Source organism: Leuresthes tenuis, unplaced genomic scaffold, assembly GCF_036924035.1.
Source record: "Leuresthes tenuis unplaced genomic scaffold, fLeuTen1.0.hap1 SCAF_18, whole genome shotgun sequence".
Taxonomy (NCBI): domain Eukaryota; kingdom Metazoa; phylum Chordata; class Actinopteri; order Atheriniformes; family Atherinopsidae; genus Leuresthes; species Leuresthes tenuis.
Genome location: NW_027325372.1, coordinates 26,359,154 through 26,367,702, shown reverse-complemented (window position 1 = coordinate 26,367,702; position 8,549 = coordinate 26,359,154).

Here is an 8,549-nt window from a genome sequence, read left to right as displayed (position 1 = left end):
TGTCTTCGTGTTGTTGCAGCTGCAGAGAAAGCTGTCCTGGCCTCCCAAGATATTGTGGGCTACGCTAATTTGACTGTTTTGGTTCCTCATGCTGTTGCCATTATTCTTCTCGAGCAGAAAACTTCACATCTTTCAACTGCTCGTTGGCTCAGATACACCTCTGTGATATGCCAAATGTCACTGTTAAACGTTGTACTGTTCTGAATCCTGCTACTTTGCTTCCGACTCCTGAGGATGGGGAGCCTCATGACTGTGAAGCTGTTTTGGAACAAGTTTGTACACCCCGACCTGTCTTTTAGAGACTCCTCTTCCAAACTCTGACATGATTCTTTTTGTAGATGGATCAGCTTTGCGTGATCCAGCCACAGGTACTAACTGTGTTTGGTTTGCAGTATGTTCTTCACATGACACTTTGTTGTCTGGTTCTCTTCCTAAACATTTCTCTGCTCAAACTACTGAGCTTATTGCACTTACTGAAGCTTGTAAGTTGGCAGCTGGTAAGTCTGTCACTATTTACACAGATTCCAGATATGCTTTTGGTGTTGTTCATGACTTTGGTGCGCTGTGGAAACACAGGCATTTCCTTAAATCAGATGGTAAAACTATTCTGAACTCCAAGCAGGTTTCTGATCTTCTTGATGTGATCCTTTTGCCTACAGCAATCTCGGTCTGTAAGTGTGCGGCTCACACTAACTCAGACGATCCTGTTGCTTGTGGCAATGCCAGAGCTGATGCTGCAGCTAAGCAAGCAGCTAAATCTTTTCCTGTTTTCGCTTCCCTCTCTTTGCAGGCAGAAGACTCCCTCACAGATCTCCATGCTTTGCAAACTTTTGCCTCTGCAGATGAAATTTGGTCCTCTGGACGCATTTGGTCCTCTGTGGGTGCAACTCATATGGATGGTGTTTGGATGGGACCTGATGGTAAACCCTGTCTACCTAAACATTTTTTTCCTCATTTTTCAAAATTGACACATGGGTTGGACCATGTGTCAAAAGGGGGGATGCTGAATGCACTCACTGCTCAGTGGTTCACAAAAGGGTTCAGTTCATATGCGCAAAAATACTGTCAGTCATGTATGGTTTGTGCCACACATAATGTAGGAAAGGCATTACACACATCGCAAGTTGCACACCCTCCACCAGAGAAACCTTTTGAACATTTGATGATGGATTTTGTTGAACTCACACCAGCTGAAGGAAAGAAATATGCACTAGTAATAGTGGACGTGTTTAGTAAATGGGTTGAAGTTTTCCCTGCAAAACATGCAAACAGTAATGCAGTGACTAAAGCACTGCTAAACAGAAATCATTCCTAGATGGGGCATTCCAGAGAAGATCAGCAGTGATAATGGCACACATTTTGTAAACACTGCATTGACTGAGGTTGGTAAATTCCTGGGAATAACCTTGCGCACACACTGTGCTTATCATCCACAGAGTGGAGGTGCTGTGGAAAGAGAAAATGGTACATTAAAGTCCAAGTTAGCCAAATGTTGTGAAGAAACAGGTCTGCCATGGACAAAAGTATTACCTATTGTGCTTACCTACATGAGAATGAGAATCAGAGCTCAAGTGAATCTCAGCCCATTTGAAATTTTATTTGGCAGACCTCCTAACCTGGGATTGGGACCTGTAACCAGACCCCTCCCTTCCACAACTGTTTGTGATGATGCTATGTTGTCTTACTGTCGAAACCTTTCCACTGTTCTATCTCAAGTTTCACAGACAGTAAAAGCAGCCCTTCCAGCCACAGAAAACACACCACTCCAACCAGATGACAGGTGGTGAAGGAACTTCGCAGGAAACATTGGAAGTCCAAACGTTGGCAAGGCCCGTTCCAGGTACTACTGGTCACTCATACAGCTGTTAAAGTTGCAGAGAGAGCAACCTGGATTCATGCCAGTCACTGTAAGAAGGTACCAGAACCAGTAGATGACTTCCACCCTGACATACATCAGCCTAACCAACACGCCCGGAAGGACAAAGATAAGAGTCAGCAGTAAAAGCTGTACTCCACCGGTGTGTTAAGTGCTAGTAACCTCTGACACCGAAGATTGAAACATCCTTACTGAGACCTGCGATGAAGGTGATCATACACATGCTGTGAACCATGGCAGAAACTGTTTGTTGTTTGTACTTTCTTATTTGTAACCAGCATGTGCACATTGTACACATTCGTCCTGTACAAACTGTAACTTAGAAAGGCTGGCTTTATGGCCATAAGAATGAAGATGTTTCAACAGATTCACTGTCTTTTTCACACTGTTGTTTAGATGGACTACATAAAAGGATGTCATCCACATACTGCAAAAGAGCAGAGCCTGTGGTTGATTGAAGTTAATCCAGACTAGCTTTGAGGGCAGCATTGTAAATAGTGGGACTTTCACAGTACCCCTGGCATAACCGGGTAAAAGTCCAAGATCTCCCTTCAAACTAAAAAGCAAACCAAAATGGGCTATCAGGGTGCACTGGCGACAAGTCAACCACTGAGAAAAACTGTGCATCTGATGTAATTTGAGACAAAATAGTGTGTGGGTTGGGCACAGTAGGAGCATGTGGCTGAACTGCAGCATTCACCGCTTGGAGGTCCTGTACAAAACGCCATTCATCTGGCTGGCCAGCATCTTTAATCTTTTTAACAGGAAACAATGGAGTAAGCACAGGTGAATTTTCAAAAGGAACAATAACGCCTGTTTTCTGAAAATATTGAAAAACAGGTTTAATCCCTTTAATTGCTTCAGGCTTAAAAGGGTATTGTTTTTTACATGGACAAAAGTCTGATTTAGGGGTGACAATTACTGGTTCACAGCCTTTTATCAACCCCACATCATATTTGCTCTTAGCCCAAAGATCATTGGGCACTTCAGCCAACATGGGTATCGAAGACAAATCTGTTTCAGATAAAAAACATGCTTCAAAATGTGATTCTGTGGTAGGAATTAAGTCCACAGTTCTTTGACAATGCATTGTACTCAAAAATGTTTATTTGTATGCTGACAATCGTTCAGAAAACATCAAATTTGGATCAGCAGGTGAAACGGTCCACTCCATTTCTTTCTGACATGTAGCAACAAACTCTCCCACACCTTGTCACTGCCAGTGTGTACGTTTGGCCAAGGAAATGTGAGGGCGAGTACCACAAACATTAAAAAATCGAAGTGCTCTGGAGTGAGCGACACAGCCAATAAAGTAGGCGCACATATTTTTTCATTTCTTCTCATAGCCCCAAAGAAATGTGTGATGTGCAGTGCAAATCAGTAGGTTGCATGAAATCAGAAAGGGGTGAAACTAACGCTTTTGCTTCTTCCACTAGTTGTTGTGAAAAAGGAGAGCTGGGAAGTTTCCACTCATAAGCATATGTAAGTGCCGATGAATCAAACTGCACTGCTGTGAAAACTTTGTCAGGCTGTAACATAACCTTAACACCCTCTGGTGTAGAAGTTAAAATAATGCCTAATTTACACATGAGATCACAGCCCATCAGGTTAATGGGACACAACTCTGATAACAAAAATGAGTGTTTGAAGGAGAGCTCATCGGGAGTGACAACACGCAATGGGCATTGTCATTTTCTCCTTCACAACCTGGCCTGATGCAGACATACAGTAAACGTGGTTTCCACTTAACTTTGGAGGACAATCAAACTCCCCTGACGTCACTACTGATGAACATAATTTCCTATATTCTGAGAGAAATATCTTTGCTCTAGGACGGAAATAGCATGCAAAACTTTACTACGTGAATCACAGTCGGCAAGCGTTTCTTCACTACACAGAGCAGGAAAAATGTGTGAGTGTGTTTGTGCTATCACCCATTAGTGGAGGCTCCGCTGCCGCGTGACGTCCAGAACCTGCCTCCCACCCTCAGTCAGCCTTTTGCCCAATTTCATCACTTTTCAGCTGTCCAGTCTGGCCACAGTAAAAACAAATATTCGGATCATAGCTCTGGCGTGGCCCATTTCGACCTCCACTCCCACACGTCCACGTCTTCGACTTCGGCCTCGTCCTCTGTTTACACACACTGCGGAATACATGGTCATGGCTGCCAAATGCAGCTCCTTTTCACACTTGTCCCTTTTGGTTGTCTTACGCGTCTCAACTTGGTTATGAGCATGGCGAGCATATCGGCGAACGTCAGCCAAACGAGGACCCTCACACCATCCCACGTAAATGTTCTTTACTTCAGTGGCGACATCTGGCATGAGGCCTTTAATTATTGCATCGCAAACTGTGGCCTTCTCTCAGCCAAACACCTCTGATCTCGCTTTTCATGATGTAAGTTCCTGCGTATGCTGCCGCTTACCTGGATGACGTCATCATCCATAGCAACAGCTGGGCGGAGCATGTTCAGCAGATGGCGGCAGTGCTGGAGTCACTGCGGCAGGCGGGGCTCACGGCCAACCCAAAGAAGTGTGCAGTTGGATGGAGGGAGGTACGGTATCTGGGGTACCACTTGGGCGGCGGACAGGTGCGTCCACAGGTAGACAAGACAGCAGCGATTGCAGCCTGCCCAAAACCTAAGATCAAGAAAGAGGTGAGGCGGTTTTTGGGGCTGGCCGGATATTACCGGCGATTTATTCCCAACTTCGCGAAAAGGTGCCTCTGATCCGGTCCGGTGGACGAAGCAGTGCCAGGTGTCACTTGAGAGGGTAAAGCAGACCCTCTGTGGGGAGCCTCTTCTCCACACACCTAACTCCTCTCTCCCATTTGTCCTGCAGACTGATGCATCGGGAAGGGGGTCGGGGGCTGTTCTTTCCCAGCAGGTGCGGGGCGTTGACCGCCCAGTGCTTTACATCAGCCAGAAACTATCCGAGAGGGAGACCAGATACACTAACACTAACTTTATGAATAGTGCTGAAAATTAGGTAAATCTAATCCACCACTGTCCTTGGTCTTCTGTAAGGTTTTTAAACTAATACGTGGTGGTTTGTTTTTCCACAGAAATTTGGAGATGCATGAACCTAGTGACTTAAACCAAGTAGCAGATGGTTTTATGGGGATCATTGAGAACAAATAGTTACCTTTTGGTAGTATCATCATTTTAATGGTTGTAACTCTCCCCATAAGTGATATAGGTAAGGACTTCAAACGAGAGAGATCGTCCTCTACTGTCTTTAATAATTGCACATAATTTAGCTTTGTTAGCTCTGAGAGCCTGGAGGAAATGTTTATGCCTAAATATCTAATATTTCCTGACTGTAAAGTGATCGCAGGTATATTCTGGTCCCTATAGTTAATGGGCAGAACTGTGGTCTTAGACCAATTGATAGAGTAGTCAGAAAGTGCTGAGAATTTATTTATGAGTGTGATCGTGTGAGTGAGAGACGTCTGTGAGTTCTGAAGGAAAAGTAATACATCATCAGCATAAAGACTTATTTTATGCTCAATATTTTGGGGTTGGATGCCTTTAATATTTCTATCTTGTCTGATAGCAGCTGCTAAAGGTTCGATGAAAATAGCAAAAAGTGAGGGCGAAAGTGGGCAACCCTGTCTTGTACCTCTCTGCAGACTGAAGCTTGGAGAAGTTTGATCATTTGTCCTGACACTTGCACTTGGGGAGTCAGTTATTTTCTTTTGAGGAGATAAGAGGCTTTAATAATAATATCTTGCAAGAGAGAACAACACAGTACAGAATACAGAGTTGCTCTGACCACTGAAGCAAAAACACACAGTTATATTGCCCACTCATCACGTCATCTGTTTTTGGGTATAGTTGATTGTTCTTCTAACTTTCCTCCCCAACCATTAGTTGAGGTTACCCAGACACACTCGTAAATACCAGCCTAACCCTGTCCCCCCTAAAGTGCAGCTATCTCATAATAACAAGCCCACCATTGTAAAGAGGAATTTAAGAAAACAGGGCAGGGTGGTACCTTGCAGCTCAGTCATTTGCAGGTTATACACAGTAACACTCAATACAATGCATATAAGAATTATTTTCCATTACATTCCTCCCTTTTGATTATAATAATACCATTATATTAATCAACCCAAAAGAAACAAGGAAAATAATAACTTTATCTGTAAAACATCAGCCTGCATTTGCACACAACGTGAGTTTAAAATGCAGGCATCATAGTGATAAAGGGTCCAATGATAAACAATCAAAACATGAACAATTAAATATGATTATCTTCATGCCTATCTAAGTCAACGTCACTAGAGGAAAAATTTTGAAAGCAAAAAAGTTCTTTGAGTCATTTGAATCATTTGGTGAGATACATACAATGAGGCCTTTCACACAGGGAAAAATACAGCAGCCCTGTATTATTGCTTCCTGTGAAATCAAGATACAATGTGCACATGCTGGTTACAAATAAGAAAATACAAACAACAAACAGTTTCTTCCATGGTTCACAGCATGTGTATGATCATCTTCATCGCAGGTCTCAGTAAGGATGTTTCAATCTTCGGTGTCAGAGGTTACTAGCACTTAACACACCGGTGGAGTACAGCTTTTACTGCTGACTCTTATCTTTGTCCTTCCGGGCGTGTTGGTTAGGCTGATGTATGTCAGGGTGGAAGTCATCTACTGGTTCTGGTACCTTCTTACAGTGACTGGCATGAATCCACGTTGCCGAACACAACCTCTCTCGCTTTTGATGATGTATGGACCGGCATTCTTACCTTTTCTAACACATTTTTCAGCAATTATGGTCGGAGATTCACACCTACTCACAGCCGAACAACTCCGCTCCCGCATTTGATGGTGTATAGTCGGGCATTCTCACCCTTTCTCATCAGCATTTTGCAAATTATGATCTGACATTCACACCTACTTGCAGTCGAACAGCTCTGCTCCCTCTTTTGATTATGTTTGGTTGGATATTCGAACCTTTTCTTAACTTCTTTTTACATATTTTGGTTGGACGTTCAAACCTTCTTGTAGCCGAACACTTCCACTCCTGCTTTTGATGATGTATGGTTGGGCATTCACACCTTTTTTTTGCCCATTTTTCAGGAATTATGGGTTGACATTCACACCTTGCAGCTGAACACCTCCTATCCCACTTATGATCATGTGCGGTTTGATTTTCGAAAAGTTTCTTTCATGTTTTCTAGCAATTATTGATGGACATGTAGACCTTCTTGCAGCTGAACACCTCCGCTCCCGCTTTTGATCATACATTGTCAGGCATTCGCACCTTGTCTTACCCACTTTTTACAAACTTTAGTCGAACAGTCACACCTTTTTGCAGCCGAACACCACCTCTCCCGCTTTTGATGATGTATGGTCCAGCATTCTTACCTTTTCTAACACATTCTTCAGCAATTATGGTCGGACATTCACACCTACTCAGAGCCGAACACCTCCGCTCCCGCATTTGATGGTGTATAGTCGGGCATTCTCACCCTTTCTCATCAGCTTTTTACAAATTATGATCTGACATTCACACCTGCTTTTGATAATGTATTGTTAGGCATTCGCACCTTTTTTTTACCCATTTTTCATGAATTATGGGTAGACATTCACACCTTCTTGCAGCCGAACACCTCCTCTCCCGCTTATGATCATGTGCGGTTTGATATTCGAAAATTTACTTTCTTGTTTTAAAGCAATTATTGATGGACATTCAAACCTTCTTTTTGATGGTGTATAGTCGGGCTTTCGAGCCTTTTCTTCCCGGTTTTTACAAACCATGGTCGGACTTTCACACCTTCTTGTAGCCGAACAACTCCGCTCCCGCTATTGATTGTGTACAGTCGGGTATTTTAACCTTTTCTTACCCGCTTTTTACCAACTATGGTTGGACATTCACACCGTCTTACAGCGGAACACCTCTGCTCCCGCTTTTGATGGTGTATAGTCGGGCATTCGAACCTTTTCTTACCCGCTTTTTACAAACTATGGTGGGACATTCAAACCTTCTTGTATCCGAAAACCTCCGCTCTCTCTTTTGATCATACATTGTCGGACATTCGCACCTTTTCTTACCCGCTTTTTACAAACCATGGTCGGACTTTCACACCTTCTTGTAGCCGAACAACTCCGCTCCCGCTATTGATTGTGTACAGTCGGGTATTTTAACCTTTTCTTACCCGCTTTTTACCAACTATGGTCGGACATTCACACCTTCGTACAGCGGAACACCTCCGCTCCCTCTTTTGATGGTGTATGTTCGGGCATTCAAACCTTTTCTTACCCGCTTTTTCCAAACTATGGTCGGCTATTCACAGCTTCCTCTCCACCATACTTGTATGGTGGAATATTCACACCCACTTGCATCCGAAGACCTCCGCCCCAAATTTTGTTGATATTTAGTCGGACATTCGCACCTTACCCGCTTTTGGAAAACTATGGCCTTCTTGCAGCCAAACACCTCTGATCTCGCTTTTGATGATGTAAGGTTGGGCATTCAGACCTTGCTTCACCTGCTTTTCACCAAATATAGTCGGACATTCACACCTTCTTGCAGCCGAACACTTCCGCTTTTAGTGTTCTATGAGGCATTCACATATTTTTTTTCACCGTATTTTATAGATTATGGTTGGAAATTCTCACCCACTCTCATCCGAAGACCTCTCCTCCCGCTTTTGTTAATATATAGTT